A 21706-nucleotide genomic window follows, 5' to 3' on the forward strand; every position below is an offset into this window, starting at 1 on the left:
CAGTCTGTCAGGTAGATACTAAAATTGACAGTAATGATTCTCTCCTATGTGAATAAAAATAGCTAAAAGTATGGAAAGAAAGAACAGCCACCATAACAAAAAGCTGCATGAAAAATAAGCTTTGCGTCTTGATTTTTTTTTGTACACCCCTCCCCTCATTTTTTGAGAAGCAGTTATACCTAGTTATTTTTCTTTAAACATAGATTTATGACCACTAGGGGGGCCACCTTTCTATGAAGAGACCAGGAGAGTGTGCAATGAGAGCATAGCTGTTAAAGGCTCAGACCCGATGTGGAGCATAATTAAAGCCAATTGTGATGGGACGTTTTGTAGAACAGCTACTCCTCCTCCATCTTCTCTCTAAGATGGTTTTGATTTTTTTTTTGTTAGTTTAAAGAGATTCTAAAATCTGAATGATAGTTAAATTTAGAGACACACACACCAAATCTTTCTATTGACTGCTAAAGCTGGTTCAGATGAATGATCTAGTACTCCTGTGTGAAATGCACACAGCAATAAATTAAATGTGCACTTTAACTAAGATATTCTCGTAGGCTCTGGTACAGTTTAGAAAGAAATTCCTGCACGACATATTAAGGGTTGAGATGATTGAGAATATTTGTTTTAGCACTAACTTTCTTCGTGCATCTGTGAGATGTCTGGGGTACATTTCAGATGCTCAAGGAGAACCAACGTATAGTTTTGTTTTGTTCTATGTAGGGAAGCTGCAGCCTCGTTAATCCTCCATTATTCAGCTTCTAGAGACCAAGGCATGAATGATAGCAATTTAGTTATCATGTTCTATTTCCAGCAGAATTGTCTGTAGTTTAGCTCAAAATATCTATCTTCTTCATTTTAACTGGTTTTGCCAGTTGCCAGTTAAACCAGATTGCAGGTGAAAACGAATATCCTCAACACACTTAAATATTTCTGTGCATGATACAAAGCAGACCGTAGACAATTATAGACTACTGGAAAACGTGTTTCCACAGAAACTTTCTTGGAAACTGCTAGGAGTGTGTTAGACTTTAAAATCACTCATAGATGTAGGCCCGAAATTTTAGTAAATTAGAAAAATATATTCTGCTTTAAAAGTACAGATCTTCCTCAAGTGTATTGAGTTACACCCTGATAAACCATGTTATGTCAAAAATGCATTTAATACCTCTACCCTACCAAACAGCATAGGCTTAACCCAGCCTACCTTAAACGTGTTCAGAACACTTCCATTAGCCTAGAGTTGGGCAAAATCATCTAATACACAGACTATTTTATAATATAATGTTCAATAGCTCATGTAACTTATTGAATATTGCACTGAAAGAGAAAAACAGAATAGTTGTCTGGGTACAGAATGGTCGTAAGTGTACTAGTTGTTTACCCTCATGACTGGGAGCTGTGGCTGGCTGCCCGGTGTCACAAGAGAGGATCATACCACATATCACTAGCCCAAGAGAAGATCAAAATTCATAATTCAACGTATGGTTTCTACCGAATGTGTATCGCCTTCACGCCATTATAAAGTTGAAAAGTTGTAAGTCGAACAATTGTAAGTTGGGGACTGTCTGTATATTATATTTAGGGCAGTGAAACTGCTCTGTATGATATTATAATAGCGGATATATGTCACTATACATGTGCCCAAACCCATAGAACGTACAACACCAAGAGTGAATCTTATTGTAAACTACAGACTCCGGGCAATTACCACGTATCAATGCAGGTTCACTGATTTTAACAAGTGCACCACTCTGATGGGGAGGGAGGCCGTGCATGTTGGGGACAGGGGTACATGGGAAATCTCTGTATCTTCTGCTCAATTTTGCTGTCAACCTAAAACTGCTCTAAGAGATAGTCTATTAAAATTTAAAAAAGCATATTACGTAAAGAGAGTAATAGACTTTAAGGCAATGATTCATATATTCCCCTACAGTTTAAATACGGTACATATAACATTCATGCTGCTCACAAGATAACTTTGATAGCCATGTGCCATCATCGTAAACACTACAAATCACTCAACATTCACCATGAAACTGCTGATCACCCTTTCAAGGTCTCCCTAAGCACCTGCCCTAGGTTATCCCAGCATCATTTTTCACCTGGACTGTAGCTATAGCCTGATAGGACCCTCTCCTTCTACTAGCTCCTTCCAAATGAACTTAGAATTGTCTTCCTAAAATGGTTCTGGTAATGCACTTGCCTTTTAAAGATCTTCAAGGTTCACAAATTGCAAAACAAGTCAGGCTACTCAGACCACACATGTACGTCCTGTACCACTAGCTCCTCTCAAAATGTCCAGTCTTGGGCTTCCCTGGTGGCGCAGTGGCAAAATGTCCAGTCTTTTTATCACACTCTACCCCTTTCTCTGCTAATAGATCTGCACACTAGCTGCACCTTGATGTGTATTCTGGTCCCCCCCATCCCTAACTCTATTCTTTGGCTCATTTGTTTTCACATTTCTGTATGTTAATGTCTTATCATCAAAGGTCCATATAAATGCTACCCATCACACACAGACACACACAGACACAGACACACACACACAGACACACACACACACGAGATTAGCCTTGAGATTATACTTCTCCAGGAATGGCATTCACAATATTTACCTTCTGCACAGCTTCTACCCACTGATCGGAACCTAACTGGTTATAAACATTCAATATGTTCTGGTTGAATGGTTAGCCTACAGCCCTTAGGATCTCTTGATTGGTTTCCCTGAGTCTTTCAGGAAGAGTTCAAACATCTTTCTGACTAACACAACCCTCCTCTGTGGTCCCACAGGGCCCGTGTGTATCTCCATCATGGCTCTAACCACACTGTGCTTGAATCACACTTTGCTATGATTTCCATGCTCTGCCATGCAGAACGGCTGGCACACATAGACATTCAATAAAAGTTTGCTGGTGAACTGACTGAATTACAAAAAAAATGAATTGAGGCCAAAGACCAGTTTTATTCATCTTCCTATAACTGTTTATACTAATTGCATCCGAAAAGTGCTAGAAAAACATTTGTTGAATTAAACTGGAGCAGTTGCTCTCTAATGAAATCTTACTATTAATCATTTAATAATGATTTATAACTGCTTATAAATAGCTTATATAACTATTTAATAATAGCAGTTACGATGATGATGGTGATAATGCTGACAATGACACTGCCAAACAATTGTATAGCAGTCCCTGTATGCCTGGCCTGTGTTCAGTGCTTCAGATGTACTTATTTAATCCTCACATCTACCCCTGTGTAGTGGTTCTATTATTTTTCCTGACTTGTAGGTGAGAACTGAGAGATTAAGTAGATTGTCTAAGTTCAGGCACCTCATCTGTGGCATGGCCACACTTCTATCCTGGGCAGTCTGACCCCAAATCCAATGCTCTCTTGCTCTGAATTCATTTTTGATGAAAACACATTTTGATCTAATGAACCTATGATATATACGCATTGTTTTCCTTTCCCAACCCCCTGTCCTTCCTATTAACCACTGATACTCTGGCTTTGACCCTATCTCTCTGTAGAATATTTTCAATCCAAAGCTTGTAAATAACTTCCTTAGAGAAAATCCTCTAAGACCTGCAATCTCTGTCCACACGCTAAACTATTTCTTTCCCGCCTTCCGTGAAATTACCCTTCTGTCTCCGTATCTGTGTCCACCCCTTCATGGTTTCCCAGCTGAGGACACCTCGTGAAAGCCTGTTCCTCCTTCACTCTGCCTGGGCTGCTCAGCTTCTCGGCGCCCTCTTTACTCCTTAGGCATCTCCTGCCACAAATACCTCAATATCTTTTCCTCTCATCCTAATTATTCACCCACATTTCAGTCTCAAGTCTACTAAATAGATGTTGGTTTTTCTTTCACAATTAAAAAAAAAGCACCTAAAGAGTATCACTGCCAACTTAAATCATACTCTCAAATATTGATCCCTTAATTATATTAATAAACATGATTGGCTGATCCAGTGTTCCAGTTCATGTGGTGGTTTCATTTCTCACTTTTGCTTAAGGAATTGCTAGTTTGGCTTTGAACATCATCCTTGAGAGCTTGGCTTACATCTTTTTGGTTAAGAGACAGGTTAGCAAGAGCATAACTGTTTTCAGTCTAAGGATCAGCCCCTAGCTCATGTTAAAGTAACCAACGAAGCAATGCCTTATGAAGTCTCTTGGAAGTGAGGCCAATGACCCCATCTCTTTGCAAACTACTATCTGTGGTGTGGGCAGCTTACTATTAGTAACCCATGTTTGTGCATGTGTGCTTCTGAACTTCTACACCCATCCAACCTCAACGTCCTTAAATAATAGGAGAGCATCTCTCTTATGGGTTACTCTCTTCTCTGAATTTGATTCTCACATAAAAGTATCCAGAACTTGCTAAGAACGAGGAATTTGGGGTTGTGCTAACTGACTGAATTTGGGGAGGGAGGAGGTTGAGTTTAGTTTCACATGTTGAGCTCTCTAAGGTAGAACTAGGTTACTCTAGTAAGAAATACTCTTTACTTCTTTGGGCATGTTCTTCTTAAAAGTTACTATCAGGGATATCCAGTGTCTCTGCCTGATACTAATGTTAAGTGTCAGATTAAATCAAATAGTAGTGTCTGTCTAATTGTTTTGCAAATGAACAACCCAAGTCACTTATATTCAATGTAGCTCCACTTTATAGAGATTTAAATAGAAAAGGTGATTCTCTGGAAGAGTGATCTCTTCAAGTTTCCTGAGCTACTTGTGCAACATAGAAAGGACCTAGTTATTCATCCACTTGGCTCATTTGACCCAAATGAGGAGAATGGAAAAGACATATGTTCTTAGATTGTGACATTGCCACCAGCCACCTGTCACCTGTCACCTTCAGGTCAAGATCTTGAACTGCTCTCTAATATAAACTGAAAAAAGAAGTCAGTGAGCCTACTGCAAAATGTTATTTTATTTAAAGCTTTACAAGCACGCTCTTGGATGGGGGTGTTCGACATGCGTAGCAGCTGCGCTTGAGGATTTACCTGAGAGCACCGAAATGAAAACCACAGCCAGCCGTCACCGTAAAATTATTGGGCTGCAGGACTTAGGGGAGATGTTTTGAATTTGTGATTTATTTTCTCTTCTGGTGGCAGATAGCGCTTCATATTCCATTCTAGACTTACACGCAGAGCTGTATGTAAAAGGTCCGGCCACACCAATGGCTAAAATATTAAAATACTTCCCTACCAGTTGATAAATAATCACTGTACTCAGCCCCCCGAGCAAAGTCCCTCCAATCAAAGACCTTCCCTCAGGACCACTGGACTTGCCCACGATCCAACAAATAAAGGAAATAACCCTGACACAGCAGGACTCTTCTCAGGCTCTGTACCAATACCAAGGCCTGTACCATCCTGTTGTTAAATATTTTAAATATTGCCCCTGAAATAAGAAGTGGAGAACTTGAGTGGGCTGGCTTTTATACAAGATCAATTCAAGAAATACTCCTTTTATAGGATGCTTTGGAGCTTTTACAAAACTGCAGTGGAAGGTAGGATCTATTATGTGTCTATTGTCTCTCATTATAGGATTCACGTGATAAATTTCTTAATTTCTTTGGGAGCACCTTTTTTCTGGGAATGTAATTTGCTTCTCAGGAAATCTCTTGTTTCTTTTAATCTGACAGAAGGACTACATTATAGTATAGTTTTCTTTTTGCTTTGTCTTTTAGGAATTCCAGAATTAAAATTAATACTCAATTGAACAATAAAATTTTACGAGCTATTTGGTACATCTCTCTTTCCTCCTAAATGATTGATTTATTAATTTAACATTTTTATTTATTTTAATACGATTTCACATTAGCAGCTGCATCAAAAAAATTTGGCGGGGGGGAGGTGGTAAAAAATTATACGTAAATGAAGTATGCTCTGTGTTCTACTGGGCTTAGTGCTTTGGGTACCAGGAGCTGCTGGGTCACTGCTGTGGTTCACCGTGTTCTCCTGGATGCCTCCGGACTTAGATCCTTATGCTTCCAAATTCAGAACTAAAGTTTCTTACTGTTAAAGATGAAATGGGTGGGAATAAATACTGAAAACACGTTTAATTGTCCATGTACTTTACTCAAGAGTCCTCCTCTGAGATTTGTATATCCCTAAAGTTGACCTAGCTAAAAACAGGGAAAGAAAATCTCCAAATGATTTATTATTATTATTTTATGTTTTGCCTTATGTATTGAATTACTCTATCCGTGAGTAGATCCAACTACTCCTGGTATTTACTTAGTTCATGGACAATTACAGTTCTTCCAGTTCCTTCCTTTTCCTACCTTTCTTGTAGCCAAACCACATAAGCATGTCTATTTTGTAGAATTAGTGAAGGCAGAAAGAAGTTAAATTCAAAGTTGTCGTCTTTGCTAAAAGTGACTTACAACTAGTCTAAGAAAAAGTGATGTGAAATGTTGCATGTTGAGGAGACCAATTAGAGTGAATACAGGTTTTAAATTTTCTGTGCATGTCATTTTCAAGAACATTCTTTATTTTTTTAAATCATATATACCATGGATGATAGGCCCAAATGAGAACCAACCCTATTTTAATACTTTCTATTTATTTCCAACAGTCTACCCATTCCACAAATTTACAGACAGTATTCTTTTAATCTTTGCAGTTCCCATTCTTTGTTCAAGACTTTATACACGATATGTGGTCAGTGAATGTACATCCAATTTTCTTTTATTATAAAGTACGCACTGTGTGCTTTGCTCAATGGGGAACAACTAAGTCCCTTTTCTTTTTCTCACAGTTTCTCTGTATTTTAAATGTCTCTTATTTAAAGTTCTGCCATTCTGCCGATCAAATGAATAATTATTATCATCCATCTGTCCTACCTTTTTAGTTACCCAATCAATCAATAATATATTGTGTGCCAAACACGTTTCCAAAAGAATACATACATAAATTAGACATTTTTTCTTCTGATAAATATGCTTACCTTTCAGACTAGAAGATAGATATATAAGTAAATATTTTTCTATATAATGTAGTAAAATTCAACGGAAATTTGACAAAGTGCTACAGGAATGGAGAGAAGAGATCAATCTATCCTCAGAAATTTAGTAAATGCTTCACAGAGTCATTGATATTTGTGCTGTAATTCCAAGTATGAATATGAATTTCCTCGGTAAAAGGAAAGAGAGCAGACAATGGTAGTCCAGATGAAGTGATGGCTTTGTTCAATGATCTGGTTTATTCAAGGAACCTTGAGATGCTCAAGCTGCATGGTGGGGAGAGGTGGTGAGTAAATGCAGACAGGTGGAAAAGTGCTTTTATACAGGACCTTCCAAACCATGCTGGCCCAGTCAGTTTGGGCTGCAATTACAAAAATACCATAGACTGGGAGCTTGAACAACAGAAATTATTTCTCCTAGTTCCGGAGGCTGGAGGTTGGAGACCAAGGTGTCCCCAGGTTCTTGGGGAGCACCCTCTTCCAGGATTGTAGATGGCTGTCTTCTTGCTGTGTCCTCACATGGTGAAGTAAGAGAGCGAGGAAGAAAGCTCTCTGTGTTTCTTCTTATAACTAATTCCGTTTACCCCCAATTGCCCTTAATCTCCAAATACCATCCCATTGGAGGTTAAAGTTTCAACATATGAATTTTGGATGGGGGTGGACACGAACATGCAGTCTGTAAAACATGCCTAATCACTTGAGTTTTAGTTGGTAGTAAAGGACAGCTAACAGAGACGGCTGGCCAAGCAGCAAAGTCACAGCTTTCAGCTTGTGTTGATAGGCATGAACCAGAGACAAGGGATGAGGTATCTCACTTAGATTTTTGTGTGTCCACTTAACCCATGGACAAGGCATACTGCAAAAATATGGGAATTTATGATTAAGAAAGTAGAAATGGTATGTTCTTCAGCTGTGCATATAACTAAAAGGGCTTCTTTTTAAACAAATCCAAATGAATAATATTCATGATGAAAAATTGGGAAGGTATGCTACTATTTATTAAAAAAAATGGTAGTGATTTCTCTATCATTCTAGATTATCGTGGGAACACTGACCTCTATATGTTATGCCACAAATTTAACTTACACCTAAAAAGTATTTATGCTAGACTTATGTGACATCTGCTGAGAAATCTAAATTACCAACTGACAAAGATCATTCAGATAGGAAAATCTAAATCTATGTAAAAAAGTTGAAAAGAGCACATTTGTGCAGCTGTAGGGGAGAGATGATAAATCATCCATTGATGTCAGAGGAAAGTGCCTGCTTCTGTATTGTTGGTGCATCATGTGGTTCAGGTTGGAAATACAAAGCTAATAATTTTTCTTTATATATAGCATCTGTCCATGAAGGGCTCAAATAGCATTTATGTAATGGTTTCTCACAATATTTCAGTGGAATAAGGGATAATCTATGATTGTAATTTATGGATCAGCAGTGATTGCTGGAAAAGTACTAGAAAGATTGCAGGATCAACTTGTTTGGGATTTGGTACAACAAGCAGGCAAGACCAGAGAAGGATGCAGTAGGTGGCTGAATTGCAGAAAGCAATGTACTGTGTAGAGATAGCCCCAGAAGTGTCATTAGAAACGGGGATTAACAACGCCAAGATGGCGGCATTCCCATCCTCTATGAAATAAAGAAATATATAAGAAGTGGGCTTCCCTGGTGGCGCAGTGGTTGAGGGTCTGCCTGCCAATGCAGGGGACACGGGTTCGAGCCCTGCTCTGGGAGGATCCCGCGTGCCGCGGAGCTACTGGGCCCGTGAGCCACAACTACTGAGCCTGCGCGTCCGGAGCCTGTGCTCCGCAACGGGAGACGCCGCGATAGTGAGAGGCCCGAGCACCGCGATGAAGAGTGGCCCCTGCTTGCCACAACTAGAGAAAGCCCTCGCACAGAAACGAAGACCCAACACAGCAAAAATAAATAAATTAATAAACTCCTACCCCCAACATCTAAAAAAAAAAAAAAAGAGTTAAGCTCAACCAAAAAAATTCTCTCAAGGAAACGTTTAAGTGCATAGGAGTCCTACCTTGCAATCAAAAAAAAAAAAAAAAAAAAGAAATATATAAGAAGCAACTTACCTCCTCCAAATTAAAAATCATTAATTTTCCAGGCCCAACACGTTGTCTAGTGAGCTCCATCATATTATTTATTATCCATTGTGTTGCTTTTTGTATTTGCAATAGCAAATATTTTTTATTTTGTTTTGTAATACGGGGTGAACACGATTTAAAATAAAATGAAAATTTATTAGGTCAATATTAGTATATTTCTATATTCATTAAAATAAGGAAATGAAGGAAATCGGGAGAGTGTCTTATGATTTAAGTGCTATTCTGTAGGAATTTCAATGTATTTAGGCATAAAAAGTATCCTTTTAAATAATCTCTCCAAAAGAAAAATAGGTAGAATCATTCTACACTCTTTGCATGAACAGAGCAATTAGGAGTAGATCTTTTGTTAAATAGATTAATAGATAATTAGTCATTAAAAGCTTCAGAATTCTCTTCCTTCTCCCATGGTTCTTTGTGTCTATATGTGTGTAATGATAGGGGTGCCTCATTATTTCAATTATTTGCATGTATTGAGTAATAGTGTTTCAGGCACTGTGCCGAATTCTTTACATGCATCATCTCAGGTAAATCTTAGATAACGTTTTACCCAGCTGATACTGTTCCCACTCTACACGAGAGAAACAAAGCACAAACTATGGAATTTAGTAGTCGCCTTGGACCACACACCCACTGATCGGCAGAGTTTATGAGTTTAACCGGATTATGAGTTTAACCCGAGCTCCATGATTCTTCTCAGCTCTGCCTAACCTCTTTAGGGATGGAAAAAGCAGAGAAGAGAAAGGCTTGAATTCCTGCTCTCTGGCAGGAGGTGTTTGCTTTGGGCACAGTTGAAGATGGGGAAGTCGCTGCAGGATCACGCCCAGGAGACACTGAGGGGCTCTCTGGGTGACATCTATCTTAGTCTCGGGGGGCGGCACCAACCCAGCACGATATGACTCCCAGGATAAAGTCAGGAGGGATGAAGGCTCTGGCTGTGTGGCCAGCAGTGCTGGCAAATTAAGTGGACAGAGTTAGTGAGTCCTCAATAGGCTTCTAGAGCACATGGAGTGATCGGGGCAGTTGGGACTCCAGCCATGACACTGGGTTATTCATATTCCTTTGCTCATCACCTGGAAAGTCTGGGAGAGCTGTCTAAGAGAATGGAATTGTACAGATGGCCAACGGGCACATGAAAAGATGCTCAACATCGCTGATCATTAGAGAAATGCAAATCAAAACTACAATGAGTTACCACCTCACACCGGTCAAAATGGCCATCATTAAAAAAATCTACAAACAATAAATGCTGGAGAGGAGGTGGAGAAAAGGGAATCCTCCTACACTGGTGCAATGTAAATTGGGATTGTAAATTGGTGCAGCCAATTAGGCTGCTTAACTCTCTGGACCTGTTTCTTTACTGTCACTGAGGAGTGAAGAGATAATATCCATATTAATTTTCTAGGGCTAAGTACCACAAACTGTGTGATTTAAACAACTAAAATTCATTGCTTCACAGATTTGGAGGCCAGAAGTCTGAAATCAAGGTGCCGACAGGGCTGCTTCCCTCTGAGAGCTGTAAGGGGAAGAGCTGTTCCAGGGCTCTCTGCCTTGGAGATGTCCCATCTCCCCGTGTCTTTTCATTTTCACCTCCCCTCTACGTGTGTCTGTGTCTGTGTCCAAATTTCCCCTTTTTATATGGACACCAGTAATGTTGGATTAGGGCCCACCCTAATGACCTCATTTTAACTTGGTTACATCTGTGAAAACCCTATCTCCAAATAACAACACATTCTGAGGTACTGGGATTTAGGACTCCAATATATATGTCTTTTTTTGGAGAGGACCCAATTCAACCCATTACAATGTCCAAAATCTTTCCTTTCAGCTTTAACATTTTGTCAAGGCCAGATATGTGCTAGTCTGTATCCCTGAGGTTACTTTAGTGAGAGAAACACAAACACACCTGGTTTCAGCTGAATGGAAGGAATTTGTTAGTTCACAGAATCCAGAAGCATGAAATGACAGAGACACCAGCCAGATCCTTAAATGCTGAGAGGATGCTCTATTTGTTCAGCTCTGCTTTGTATCCGCTTTATTTCCCTTCTATATAGATTGACTTCTTACATAACAAAAAATTTGATAGCCGGCATCTTCAAGTCTTCCAAGGGTAAGGGAGGGGAGGGATAGGTGTGCATAACTATCTTCCTTGGAGTTTGAACAATCACAGACCGGGCAGCATCTGAGGGTCCAGCTTAGACCAGGTGCTTCGCCTAGGCTGCTTCCCCTGGGATGGGGCAGCTGTAGCTCCACCCACAAGATTAGGAGGGAGTGGGACAGATATTTCTGAGGAGAATGGTAGTTCACAGGGTCGGCAGTTCCACAGAATTTACTACAGTTATGCCATTCAAAAATGTGTCATTCCCACTGACTGTCTGAGCGTGTGCGATCCAGGACTCGTTCAGATATCTGCCTGCCTGGTACAGAAGCAACCACGCTGGAAGAATCATCTTGGCTGTGAAGGCTAAAATGAGCAGGCATTAAACCACAGTGTGTATGAACGCAGAGTGAATGGCCAAGCTGTGGGAAGAGACAACACAAGGAAGGAAATCGCAAAGTGTGAGGGGAGCTTCGGAACAGAGCACGTGCGTGCAGCTCCTTGTATCTGAGGCCTTGTTCTGCCTCAAGAAGGGAAGTTACACAGTGCAAGGGGCACTCGGGGAGGCAGATGAGTGTGTGCTGGCCTGAGGGACACACGGACCCGATCAAAGCTCACAGAAGACATAAGAACAAAGGGCGGGGATGCTGCACGATGCTCACTTGACGCAACACTGCCCTGTATCATCAGTGTCCGCCCACTCCTCTAAGTTCATGTCCGCACGGAACCTGCGAAGGGGACCTTATTTGGAAAGAGGCTCTTTGCAGGTGGAATCAAGTTAAAACGAGGTCCTACGGGCTCACCCGAACCCAGTGACTGGTGTCTTTCTAGGACGACGGAGAGGGTGATTTGGACACACAGGCACACAGGGAGAATGTCATGTGACCACGGAGGAGGACACTGGAGGGACGCAGCCACAAGCTGAGGATCTGGAGGATTGCTGGCAGCCACCAGGAGCTCAAGGAGGCCAGGAAGGGTTCCCCTTTGGAGGAGCCCTTGGAGGGAGCCCACCCTTGTCGACACCTTGACTTTATACTTCTAGGGCCCCACAACTGTGATAAGAATAAAGTTTTGGCGTTTAAACCACACAGTTTACAGTAATTTGTTAGGACGGCCCTGGGAAACCACCACAGACAGCATGCTTCAATTTTAAGCAAGAGCCTGTGAACACAGATGTAACTCCTTTTGAGGAGGCTTAAGGCTTGTTGTAGAAGTAAAAAGTTAAGCCACTTCAACAATTAAAATCCAGAACTAAAATTCTGTAGGGGAGGTCTGTGAGGAGAGATGCGCCATTATAACGTTCTCTTTGGGGACCTGCTCAACTGGACTCGGGGAGTTGCTAATTTTCACCTCTGTGTTGTCAGATATGCTAAACTTTCGAGGTTGAAATCAAAAACCTATATCAAAGATTGAATTTAATAAGAAAAATTTCTCAGAGTTCAACATGTCATTAAAACACACAATAAAAAGCACAAATAAAGAACACAGAGCACTAATTTTCCTTCTCTTGTAACTTCTCTTGTTTTATTTATTTATTTTTTCTATAGCCTTTAGTGTTTTCTTAATTCCAGAGTACCGCCTGATTTGGATGGGAAATATCAATTTCCTCTACTGAAATTCTTCAGATTGCTTCTCTAAATGTCAGTTGTATTGGGCTTTCCCTGAAAAAAAAAAATGCTGTCAGGGAAGCAGTTTGCAGATCAAGTAGGTAACAGAAACCAGGAAGCTATTATTAGCTATGGAGAAGGCAGTGAGTTTGCTGGTTACATAAGTGAGAGAACTGGTAGCATTCTGGGAATGAGGAGGGAAATGGAAAATTGATCAGTAAGGAAGATCTGGGCTGTTTCTCATTATCTCTGTTTTCCACCAAAAAAAAAAAAAAAAAAAACAAAACTAGCCCAGAATTGTGTTCTGGCCGTTCTGTCTGTCTCCTGTCATTTGAATCCAGTCCACCAAAGAATAACGTTTAAAGTGTTTCAGTGTTGATTATAAAATCCCCAGCTCAAGTCAGTGGATACAAGTGAGAAGTAAAAAGTCAAGCACCTCTGTATGGAAATGTTATATCACACCCTGCTTTTGCTGTGTTACAGTTTATAAAAGTGTAGACAGCCCTTTCTCAAATTTCTGTGTATTTCTTCACAGTTCATAACAATCTGACTGTTGGTTTGCAATGTCTTCTCTAATTAGATTTTTTGGCATGTAAAAATGCAGGGCTGCTTTAGTTCTAGTCCAGGGTTTTGTTTTTGTTTTTGTTTTCCTCCACCTTTTTCTTCTTTTTCGTTTGTTTACTTTTTATTCAGCAGTGGTTTGGTGCTTTCTGTTATTTTCTCACCCTTGGCCATGACGTACTTAGTTAATTTCTGGCAGACTCTTGCCTAATGCTTGTCAAGTTCCATTTCTCTCTGTGTGTTTTCTTAGTATATAAAGCTCAACCATCACTCATTGTTTTTTGAAGATAATGTTGGTTGTGAGCCTGGAAGGACTTTAGTAAACTTGCAATAAATGACCTTATCCAAATGCAGGGAACAGTACGCAGGGGCACAGCTGATAACCACTGCATGGAGACGGTATCGGTAAAAGCTGTCAGCGCCCCAGCAGAAACACTGAGAACTGCCACAGGCAACTCCTCAGAATAGAACTCTTGCAGGAAGCAGTTTCTTTTCAGTGACATTGTCCTTAACAGCCTCCAAACATTCTCCCTCTGTCCGCACTCCACCTCCAACCAAAAATCGAAATTCTAAACCAGCAGGCTGAAACGCTTTTCAGCAAGCCACTCAATTCTTAATCTCCTGAAAATTAAGGAAGCAACTCTCCAGCTGGGAGAGACGCATAGCAGCAGCCTCCAGACAAGGTCATCTTCATGGTCTTTCCTCAAAGCACGCTCCTGTGTGTTTGCTCACATAACGAAGGACAAAATGATGCTAGGTGAGGGGTACATGGAAATGAAGTCACATGTGTCATCTGATTGTACGGAAAGGATAATAGGTGAAACCTGATAAAATTCCTAGGCCAGTAACTTTGCTGCTACTGGTTTACAATTAGATGTGACAGAGTAAGGTAAGAGTTAGTTGTTTTTAGTCTGAGTGGTACACCTGCCTAGTTTTCTAAATCAGTCCAGCATTTTCTGAAGCACATGCAATGTCTTGGGCAAGTTCAAGAATCTCCCCCTAATAATAAAAAAAAAAGATAAGAAAATTTGTATGTATGTGTTTTAATCTTGAAAGATCTAAATGATTGGCTGACTAAAAATAAACTCTATCAAATAAATAATAAATGGTACAGTTACCCAAAAATAAATGAAGCAAGTGATAGGACACCCTGTTTCTGGCCTGTGAATCTAAGCAGAGACCCAACTGAGCTTGCCAGACTCCTGACCAATGAAAACCCTAGGTTATACATTTGTGTTTTAAGCCCTAAGTCTGTGAGAATGTGTTAGAGCAGCAATAGGAAACTAATGCAATAGGCGGTCAATATGTATTTACTGGTTGAGTTGGTGACCTGAGATGAGCTGGCCTGTCCTGGGTGACTTGTATATCTCTGACTCAGTCACAGGGGACGGGATGGTCTAACGGGTCAGGCCTGACTCGGGTGTCTATTCCTGGAACCACGTGGATGGAAGGCTGGGGAGGAGCGATTTCTCAGAGCATGCTGAGGGCTTTTATAGAGGAAAAGAGGGAGAAAAATAACATACGATTCCCACACAAGCACCAGGATTCATCTTGAGAACAGATGGGCAGCCTCCTGAACGCTACTGTCAACATCTCCATCTGTCCCACAGCTCAGGAAGCACCAGAGTTGAATTACAGCGAAGAACCCTCTGTGGACTGGAGAAGCCGAGGCGAACCTTTCACAGCAGGAGACCTTAACTGGGGGGGTGCATCACCATCACCTCTGGGACTTGGTCAGTATTCAGATACCCAGAGTCTGCCCCAGGCCTAATACAGTACAATGTCTGGGGGTGAGGCTTGAGCGCCTATATTTTAAAATTGTTCCACAGATGAATCTGATGCAAGCGTCAGTCTGGAGTAGGGGTCGGCAGGCAGATTTTTCCCGTGAAAGGGTCAAATAGTAAATATTTTAGACTTTGTGGGCTCTGTGGTCGCTGTAGTTCATATTCAGGTCTATCATTATAGAGGAAAGTAGCCACAGACAATTCACATACAAATGGATGTTGTGGCCACGTTCCAATAAAGTTTTATTGACAAAGGCTGATTGATTGTGGGTTGGATTTAGCCCCTGGGCTGTAGTTTGTGACTCTTGGTCTAGAGCATGAGGATCTGTACAGAGAAGCAGACCTGGCGGGAGAGCAGAATTCCCAGGAAGGTCAGAGGCTGTTAAGAGAGATACCAGCACCCGGTGGATGGGGCATGAAGGATAAACCCATAATTTGCTTAGAGAAAATAAAAGTGCCTGATGAAAAGCATACATTTCTAAGAAGAGACAAGGATACAGTTAGCAACCATATGCACATTAACATTATATTCTCTTTCCCAGTTAAATTCATAGGTTGGAGTTAAAAACAAAACAAAACAAAACAAAACAAAACATCGTATTTAAAAATAAAAAGAAGTAAAGCCTGTCATTTGCAACAACATGGAGGAACCTGGAGGACATTATGCTATGTGAAATAAGCCAGACACAGAAGGACAAGTACTGCATGATTCCACTTACATGTGGCATCTAAAAGAGTCAAGCTCACAGAAACAGAGAATACACTAGTGATTACCAAGGAGATGGGGGAAATTGAGAATCGTTCAATGGGTATAAAGTTTCAGTTATGCAAGATGAATAAATTCTAGAAACATAGTACCAAGAGTTAACAACATAGTATCCATGCATTTCAAAATCTGTTGAGAGTAGACCTCACGTTAAGTGTTCTTACTACAAAAAACAACTAAAAACCAAAGGGGAACAAAGAAACTTTGGAAGGTGTTGGGTACCTCTATTACCTTGATTGGGGTAAAGTTATCACAGGTGTTTGCATACGGGCAAACTCATCAAATTGCACATAGTTAATATTTGATATTTATTTGCATTTCAATTATACCTGAATAAAGCAGTTAAAAAATTTTTAAATGAAATTATGGTTTCAGGTTGTATTAATCACATATCTATACCTGCTTTGTCCTTCACAAGTTTAGAGGAGTGAAAAATTGAGCAAAGTGAAGTTAAAAAACTGAAGAATAAAGAAAAAATTAGAGATTACCTACAAGACAGTTTGTTTTTGGCATTTAATATCCCAAAGAGAAAGGATTAAGTGGTTTCTTAATTTATCTGTTATTACATGGAAGAAGTTCAAAGTAAGGGCTGTACATAAGGTATACACTTAAATGTTATAAAATTGAACAGGCTTTTAAGTAGGTTGCCATTGAAAATAAGTGTGGATTCTCTTTTATTTAGGAGAGGTTGTGTTGTAATTTCATCATTCTAGGCCAGTGACCTTGGACAAGTCACTTAACATTGAAATAATGATAGTATCTACTCACAAGGGGCTTGCGAAGAACCAGAGAAAGTGTTTAAAAAAAATGTTTTGTAAATGGTAAAAAATCATAAAATATGGGTTGTTAAAATATGATAACAACTCTCTTGGATGTACTGGAACTGTTATCCTTAGAAGAATTCTATTCTGTTCTGGTAATTCTGGGATTCATTTATTTTCAGAAATGCATTTTTTCTAAGCACTTTGAAATGATACTCACACATATAAAACAACGTGCTGTAGCATTATCTGCGTACTTAAAATGGGAATATTCTCACTTCATGATTAATGTGAGGGTGAGAAGCTCACTCAAAATATTTATGGCATGTTTAAGGCTGATTAATTTTATGATCTTGCAAACCTGATCTGTTTCACAGTTTCTAAACTAAAATAGGATGTACGCTATTGAGCTATAAAGGTCTTGGAATGAAATTTTCTCACATCTTCATATTTGTATATGAACAAGCATAAGAAATGGCATTTTGCTGGCGGAGCTCCAGCTCACACTCTGCTGTCTGTACGCACTGGTGGGTACAGAGTTGGGTTTGTACGTGGGGTGGTGGTTTAACATTTTCCCCAACAATCTGGATACACTTATTGTTCAGTATGGGGCTTTCAGTTTATAACTGGCAGAAGAGATTGTAGTTTGTTTGCGTATAGAGGCTGGTGGGAGGAGGTATAGATAGATTCTCTGGAGTGGGTTTACAGCATCTCATTCTGGTCTGGCCCTTGGATTCAGGATTCAGGTTAATCACAGGAGTGAGGGTCCAAGGCTGTTGGAACTGTATTTAGGAGACGACTGTAATGCTCTTGGCAAAAATAAGTGAAAAAGTGATACAAAGTCCAGGAGACAGTTATTCCCACCACTTCTGAATGGGACGGGCTCTGCTGTTTGATGAGTCTCTAGACAACAAATGTAAACTAGACTATGGATCACAGGGAAACCCATGCACTGCTGGTGAGAGCATACCCCAGAGTAACCCTCGTGGGTGGAGCATAAATATGTAGCACTTAGTGAAATGAGGACTGATTGTTATGCTATGAAAGACCCCCCCCCACCCCGCCACACACACACTCCCTTGTATGTAACCAGAGAAACCTAGTCTAGTTGTCAGAGTAGTTGAAAGTAATTTAGTGTTCAGTAATAGGAGAATGAATAAGTAAATGTGATGGATACACACACGGAATATCACAAAACAGCTGGAAGCAATGAATGATGTGTACATACTGCAACTTGGACAGATTTTTAAAAATACAGTGTTGACAAGGAAAAGTTAGGAGCAGAATAAAATACATAGTTCATTGCCATTTATGGAAATAAAAACATTAAATATTTTAAAGGATCAAAAACACACCCACAGAAATATAGCAAGCAAAGTAGATATCATGAGGAACAGAGGAAGAAAGTGGGAATTGAAACTTTATGAACCAGCATACAGTGACGGCAACGTTATAAAAATTTCTGTTATGGTCCCCTGCTGTCCCCGCCGGCGGGCCGCCGCCCGCGTCCCCCCAGGGGCGGCGCGACACGCCCCGCCGCGCGTCGGGACCGGGGTCCGGTGCGGAGAGCCCTTCGTCCTGGGACACGGGGTGCGGCCGGAAAGGCGGCCGCCCCCTCGCCCGTCACGCACCGCACGTTCGTGGGGAACCTGGTGCTAAACCATTCGTAGACGACCTGCTTCTGGGTCGGGGTTTCGTACGTAGCAGAGCAGCTCCCTCGCTGCGATCTATTGAAAGTCAGCCCTCGACACAAGGGTTTGTCGCCCGCGCCGCCGCCGCCGCGGCGGCCGAGCCAAGATCCCACATGCCGCAGAGCGGCTGGTCCCGTGAGCCATGGCCGCTGGGCCTGCGCGTCTGGAGCCTGTGCTCCGCAACGGGAGAGGCCGCGACGATGAGAGGCCCACGTACCACAAAAAAAAAAAAAAAAAAAAAAAAAAATTTTTTAAAAAAAGAAAAAAAAATTTCTGTTAAAACTGGAAGTAAAGGGATATATCTGGTCTTGGGTTATTTGGCTATAATATAGCTAAGTCCTTTATTTTAAAATGATCTACTTGTTTCCATTTTATCTATATGATTCCCCCTATTTGCTTATCAAATCTGAATGAATTTTAAAAAGTAGCAACAAGAAGATTAATACAGCATCAAGATAAGGAACTATTGATATCTAACTTGGCAGCTTTGATTCCATCATATAGTAATTGGTAGATGACCCAATATCTGAAAAATATTGAATATATATATATATATAATTTCTAAATTAAGACATGCCAGAAATTTGGAGAACCTTTTCAAATAAATGTGGATTTAAGAGGTAAGAAGCACTCTGTCTTCAGGAAACACCACAAGTATCTACTCTTCATGAATTACACACAGCACCTAGTGTTTATGCCAAAATTTGCCTCTTTATCAATTTTTAAAATGCCCTTTATAGCTCCTTGAGTATTGGTAGTTGGCAAAAAAGAAACCTTGTTTTTCTATCTATTCTGCATACTTTGGGTTTTATTTCTGTGAAATCAAAAGACTCTTAGACACACAGGAAGTTGACAAAAGTTGGTCAATTATTAATGTTCTGTAGAATTAAGTTTTGCTGCCAATCACTTTATGTGCTTTACTTTCTGTGGTAGACAGAATAATGGGCCCCTAAGATATTCACATTCTAATCTCTATAACCTTGATAATAATGAATGTGTTACCTTACACATAAAAGGAGAATTAAGGTATCAAGAAGATGAAGTTAAGGTTGCTAATCAGCTGAATACAAGACAGGAAGATTATCCTGGACTAACCAGGTGAGTCCAATGTAATCATAAGGGTCCTAAAAGTGTAAGAGGGACAGAGTTCAGAGTCAGAGGGAGATGTGACTATGGACGAATGGTCATAGAGACGGAACAATACTGGCTTTGAGGATGGAAAAAGGGGGCCAGGAGCCGGGGAATGCACACAGCCTCTAGAAGCTGGAAAAGGCAAGCAAATGAATTCTCCTCTAGAGCCTCCAGGAAAGAATGCACTCCTACATTCTTTATTTTTTTCCCATTGAGACCTGTGTCAAACATCTAATTTACAGAACTGTGAGATAAGAAAATTGTGTTGTTCTAAGCCACTGAACTGTGGTTATTTATTATGGCAGCAACAGAAAATTAATGTACTATGTGTTTGTTATTACACAATCATATGCCTATACAATGATATGCCCTCAAATTTAAGCTGACTATTCCTGCTGAGTGTATCATTTCTCTTTTGGTAGAGTCCACTTGGTTTTAAAAGCCATTAAGTTTTGACCTCAAAAGAGGTTTCAGAGTTAACTGTATGAAAATTGTAGAGTACTTATTAGTCATTCCAAAATGAGGAAAAAAGTCTATGTATAATATTAATATTTCATGGAAAGAACAAACCTCAGGCTATCCTCAGTAATTAGGAAAAAAGTTTTAAAAGAGAATTAACTTTTAATTTTAAGTTAATATTACAAAGTTTTAGTCAGCACTGTGTTAATTTTGCTCAAGTTACATGGTAACCAATCTGAATTATTTTTTGGCCTTGGTCAAGAAAGTTTTGGGAATAATGTTATTACCCAAATTGTCTATAGTAGCACAGACTGGTTATAAAGAATGCTTTTTTTTTTTTCCTTTGGTATGGAATGTCTGACGGTGACAATGTATGTTTTCCAAGAAGTGGTTCACATTATGATTTTTTCTAGATTTTACCAGTTTTTAATTTAATTGGCCTATGAATGTGTGTAAATATGTGATGAGAACTCATTCATAAGGTGAATGTGGCCTTATGAAGCATCTTAAGTGACCCGGTACCCATTCTAGGTTGAATACTGAGGTATTGTGCCAATGAAATAACATAGATGTGAAGGATTTGAAGTGATCCACCCTGTGCTCTGACAATCATCCTGAAGAGAAGGAACATGACATAACCAGTAAGCATCAAAGAACAGACCTGAACAGACCCAACCAGGTGGGGTTTCACAGGCAAACACAGGTTGAGTTTACTGCTCCTCAGATGCCGGTGAAGCATCCATTAATGGATGAACCACTAGACAACATTAAGATGCCTAAATCTTTGGAGAGATTAAAAAATGGAATGTGATATTTAAGTAGAACCAGGCTTTAACACATGCTGTGGGGGAATAGAGCAATACAAGTGCAGAAAATTTTTCTGGCAGACTTGGACCTGTTCTGAGAGGGGAGGTTTAAGTGTGTGTGTGTGTTTATTATATTGAACTGCTGCTGAATTAATAATTAGTGAACCTTCTGCTGAAAACTAAAGGAGATGCTTTCAGTTCAGCTTCACATATTAGCAAGTCAATTTGTATGCTTTTCAGATTTTTTTTAACAGAATGATTTTATTACACTGTTTTCCAAGTTTTTTCTTCTTCCAAAAGTATACATACAACTTGCATAATGGAGAGCCGTGTATTTGGTGTAAAGGAACCGTAGCACTCACATGCGTTCAGTAATTTTGAATATCCCTCAATATCACATGTAAATCCTTTGGAATATTACCAGTGGTTTACATGGGACCTAGAGATTCAGCACCCTTCATTCCCCTCAGGAAATGAAAATTCATGTATACCTTCAAGCTAACTGGATACCTTGTAAAGAGTTATACCAAATGGGTATGGTGGTATTATATGGTTATATAAGAAGTTTAGCCATTGAACTAATGTATTTCTATAGTGGTGTTAATGGTGGATGAAATGTATTGAATGAGTTTATGTGAGTTGAAGTATTGAGGAAATTTACATATATTTGCATATACGTACCACTTGTCCCAAGTTACTCCACAGAGCTATATCTGTTCTGTCTTCTGTTTTTCACACTGAAGCAAGTTGTACTCAAAATGTACTGATTTGTACAAGCGATATACAAATACGTAACTTCATTTTTTTGTGACTGATCTCTTGTCCTCCACCCCCATCCTCGCTGAAAATGCCTGACCTTGCCCACCACAGGGGCTGTGATCTCTCTTGTTTTAAAAATTAACCATTTTGAGTTCCCTACTCAGCTCTTTAGATGGTTTCCCATTTCCACGCTTCCCACAATGCAT

This window comes from Physeter macrocephalus, chromosome 19, assembly GCF_002837175.3.
Source record: "Physeter macrocephalus isolate SW-GA chromosome 19, ASM283717v5, whole genome shotgun sequence".
Classification (NCBI taxonomy): domain Eukaryota; kingdom Metazoa; phylum Chordata; class Mammalia; order Artiodactyla; family Physeteridae; genus Physeter; species Physeter macrocephalus.